General features: G+C 29.6%; 1 pseudogene; it reads right to left on the minus strand.

Annotated features, from left to right (window-relative positions):
- LOC108750257 overlaps positions 1–1,565 on the minus strand; it is a 14,924-nt pseudogene extending 13,359 nt beyond the window's left edge.
- Between the last annotated feature and the right edge of the window lie 3,478 nt (positions 1,566–5,043).

Below are 5,043 nucleotides of genomic sequence, written 5' to 3' on the forward strand. Positions count from 1 at the left end.
TCGTGCGTATTTTTCGCACGGACCTTTCCGGATAACCCAAGGTTGTCCGGAAAGTCCGTGCGGAAAATACGCACGGACTTTCCAGGCGACCCAATAGAATGGCTTCTATAGAATCTGTGATATTTTGTACGTGTCATACATCTGAATTTTTGCGGTAAATTAAAAAATAGAGAGAGTGGGCAAAACAATTAGCGAAAATCAAATTTCATTTGCAATTGTATAAATCTTTTACGAATACAAGTACTATGATAGTGTATACATATATGTAAGTACATAAAATTATGTGTATACATATATAATATATATATATAAATATTTTGAGAAAAAATATAAAGAATAATAGTAAAATTAACATCATGTTTTATGTTTACATTAATAAATTATATTATCATTATTAAGAATAATTGTACTTACCTTTACATTACAAAGAGCATTATATTGTGCACATACCTTCGATATACGAGTATCAAATATTTTATCAAAGTTATCAGCTTCAACTTAAGTCACCACGTCTCGTTAGAAGCCATGTAAAAAAAAAGCATCCATTAAGCACTGTGTGTTTGTACTTTGAAAAAAGACAAAATGTTGCTAGTAACTACAAGTTACGTTCATAATCATTTGTGTTTATAATAATAGGGTAAAAGCATTAAATACAGATTAGGCACTAGTTCCGGGGATCACACATTATATTTAAATAATTATACTATTTTTATATATCAAATAATGCGTATCACAAGATTCTTTAGCATTTGCTTTGTCTTTTTCAAGTGTCAATTGTTTTTGTATTTATTAACAATAGCGCTGCGCATTTTATTAATATCGTTAACTAATAAAACGTAAGATATAAACTAAATATAATATGTACCTATAAAAATTCATAGAAAGTGTAATATCATAAGAATTGCCTCATGGCTTTTATAGGAGTAAGTATATATAGATTTAATGAAAAAGTTGATATTGTGTTTAAATGAAATTAAATCCCAAAAAGATAAAGCATTTGGTAAATTAATTCGCAATAAGTACATGGAGTCTAATTGTGAATAATTGTCACTCTACTTAATCACAATTAAAACGTATAAAACGGTATCGAAATGAAATAAAATCTTTCCTAATGTAATCTCTTTATAATTAATTATTACTATTAAATTAATTAAAATATTTAATTAATTTGAGATCTTTCTGGATAAAAATATGAATTTTTCTCTCAAGGGCGATCCACATCAAGTTGCTTTAATCTATGTATTTTAAATAAAAATTCCGCAAAAAGAAAGGCAATCTAATCTAGATTATCTATGTCGATTCTGTTGTTCAGTACTTGCTGATTAAACGGCATATAAATATGTTATATTACAGTATACATATCATACAGTGTAGTAACCACAAAGTTCCTAGAGGAACTGCAAGAGTTATTTCTGAAAACTTTATAAAAAATATTAAAACGTGTTTGTGTCTCGTGCAGCAAGAATTAATTCAGTTAAAATAGCCGACTCAAAAACTATGACAGAGACGCTAGAAGGAGCACTAGCACCATTATTTACTTTAGACTCGTTCTTCGGTTTAGACATGTTCGAATATCCTCGTGGACAACTTAGAGCGTATCTTTCTTGCCTACATGTTTTGGTCAAATTGGGCTTTCTTATGTTGGTTTATTACAGTCTATATTTCATACATATTATGCAGAATGATAACATGTTATACGTCACTCAAATCATCGAACTGGTTCTCGTCAACTTATTAATTCTCATTAGCTTTTGTCGTTTTAAGGTAACAATTTTGAAATGTACTCCGATTCCTATATAATAATACTTGATCTTATATTAATTATCTTTTATTTAATACTATTTTAATTGAGAACATTAAAGGAGTTTTAAATGCACAATTATATATAAATACAAAATTATAAAACGTTCTTGTAAAAGCTTTCAATACCATTAACCATGACCTACTTTCAAACTCAAGCTATGCAGTCTCTCCCATTCGACTCTCTCGCTAATCTGCTCATTCCTTACAAATCGCACGCAGCAAAAAAGTTCTCAAATATAATCCTTTTCCTCTTTCTTCTTCTTTTTGTGCCGTTTTTTGGAGTACCTCAGGGTTTTATTCATGGAATTTCACTTTTTAACATTTTTATCTGATTTGTCTAATGTTTTTCTATTCTCTAAGCTCTTCATGTATGCAGATGACGTAATTCTTTTCAAATTTTTTCACCTATTCGATGCTTTTGCAGCCTGTTCTGCTATAAATAAAGATCTAAAATTTATTGCCGAATGGTCTCTCTTTACTAATAATTCATCTAAATCCTTCTAAATTATCTTTGCTAATTGTCGATTCCTCAACATTATTATCCCGTATTTAATCCTTCAATATTTCTATTAACTCCGTTCCAATTCCTCGCTCCTCCTCTATTAAAATTTTTAGTGTTCAAGTTGACTCTTCATGATCATTCGAGTCACACGTCAAGTGTCGGGCTGCTTACGTTTACTTCTTTTTTATCCCCTTTACATCCTTTCCTACTCTTAAAAACTCCTCATTTCTTAAGAACTTGTTACTTTGTTATTTGATTATGCCGTCGTCTATGTTCCGGCTCTTAACCAACAACTCTTCTTAACCATGTACAGCGTATCTAAAATTCTTGACTCTGATGAATTCTTCTACTGCGTCTGTAAATACGACCATATATTATCAGAGATCTAGATGGCTTAGAATGTGGCAATGTTTTATACTCTACCTGTGCTGTCTCATTTTTCTTCCTTCAATAGCTTTTCTATATCTGCGACAGAATTCTACTCCTATGCCAAAGTAAGCCGATTCATACCTTTGTACGCCAGACAACGTCAAACAATGCTACGACAAACTACGCCAGAAAATATGCCTATTATCTATTAGAGATTATGCCCGAAAGTACGCTTAACTATGCTAAAAATTACACCTAAATTCGCGAATAAACCATGGAAATAGTTTGATATAGAATTTTACTTCTATGTCAAAGATGTACGCCATTCTATATAAAGCTATACTCTAAGCATACGGGTATGTTTCGAGTACATTTACACTGTACTGTTTAGAGACACATGATGGTATCTTAAACTCATTTGGCATGAATTCAAGATACTATCACATTGCTGTCATGATGAAATTTGAAATCATAGTATGAATATTTTAATATTAAAGCCCAACTTTAAGGGTTTACTTCACATGCGAAATACTGGGCTCCTTTCTCAAGTGATCCTTATTTACGAGTTTATGTATCTCCGCCGTGGCTCTCTGTGAATGGAGATACTATATATAATGTTTGTGGATGAGTATAAGTAATTCTGTGTAAAATGTCATAGAATGGCTTACTTTGTCACATACGAAAAAATTAAAAGATAAGTATTGCACTTTGGCACAGAAATACGTACCTCAAGAAACGATTTTTTCGTGCAACTGTGTAGTTTGGCATAGATAGACATAGTATTATTCTGTGCCCAAGTATTCGATTGTAGAGTATGATTCTGCGTAGAAAGACGTAGAATGGCACACCTTCTCCGAATACTTATGAAAAAATGAAAACCAATTTAAAGGAATTCGGTATAAAACGCGTAGTTCAGAACATAATGATCGTTAGTTGCGTACTTTGGTGTATTTTCTGTGCCTAACTAGGTCCAAATATGCCATTTTACATTTTTTAAGTAAAAACGTATAATTTGCCGTTGCTATTTCTGTATCCAACTATCAAATTATAGAGTATAATTCCGCGTAAAAAAGCGTAGAATGGCATACTTTCTTGAAATACTACGAATGAATAAAAATTAAATATCTAAAAAAAAGTGCTATGCTTTCTTCTTAGAGCCCTAGGGGTTCATTTCGAAAAATTTCATTAGAACACAATTGAAAAATCAGGGAGATGATCTATGATTTCAATAATTTGGAAGAAAAATGTGTCCCTCAAAGGGATAAAAAAATCAATTTTCCAAAATTTCACAAAATTTGTTTTCCTTTTTTTCGGAAAGACTAGTGTGCAGAAAATTCTGAAAAAAAAATATATTATAGTTTCAGATGTGGAGTATACGCATAAAAATTTTTAGAGCACGTTTAAGAATAAATAGCCGAATTTATTTTGAAAAAAATGAGTTTTTTTTACATTAATTATTTATAACAAAATTGCAAATAAATAAATTAACATAATTTTTCATAAAAGTTTCATATAACTTAGATCCCTAAGAGTCTAAAAAGTACTCATATGCGCATACGAACTGCAAAATGGATCAGAAATATGGAAAGAACTAAAAACAAAAAGACAAAAGGGACGTATACGTGTCACTGCCCCTCAAAGGGGTAAGAAAGTGACCCGTTTAAAAAAAATGTGTCTTTTGAAGCGAATATTGTCGTAACTATAATAGAAAAAAAACATAAAGAAAAAAGTTGTAAATAAAAGTTGAATAATTTTAAGATCACTAATTAATAAATATAATTTAGAAAATTCTTTGAATTTTTATTTTTTATAATTAAAAATTGTTAAATAAACACATTTCTAAAAATTATTATTATAAAATACTCTTGAAACCATTCAACTTTTACTTCAAACATTTCTTCTGTCTCTCATACTTTTGACTTCGAAATAGTTTCAAAAGACAAAAACTGATTTTCTTCAAAAGAATATTTAATTCCTAAATGTGCGAAAGCGCATATAAAAAAAAATGCTTTTTTCTTACTTTCACCACAAAACAAACGTATATAAAAATTAAAATAGAACATTTCAATGTGTTTCCTTGTAAAACAAAAATACTACAGGATTTATTATGTTAATGTATTAAGGTTAGGATTTGTTTTTAAATTTTGTTTCTCTGTTCCAATAGAATATTTTTCCCTTTACAATTCCTTGCATTATATACGAAATAACACGATTTTAAATCAAATCCCAAATCTTTCATAGCATAAAAGTGTATTCTACTTTAAAACTGTCCCGCATCTAATATAACTTCTAGCCAGAATTCATTAGTTGTAAGAAATATATCATTAAATATTTTTTTATTTATTTATATATATGTATTACATTTGTTC

The sequence above is a fragment of the Trachymyrmex septentrionalis genome, unplaced genomic scaffold (assembly GCF_001594115.1).
Source record: "Trachymyrmex septentrionalis isolate Tsep2-gDNA-1 unplaced genomic scaffold, Tsep1.0 scaffold345, whole genome shotgun sequence".
NCBI lineage: Eukaryota > Metazoa > Arthropoda > Insecta > Hymenoptera > Formicidae > Trachymyrmex > Trachymyrmex septentrionalis.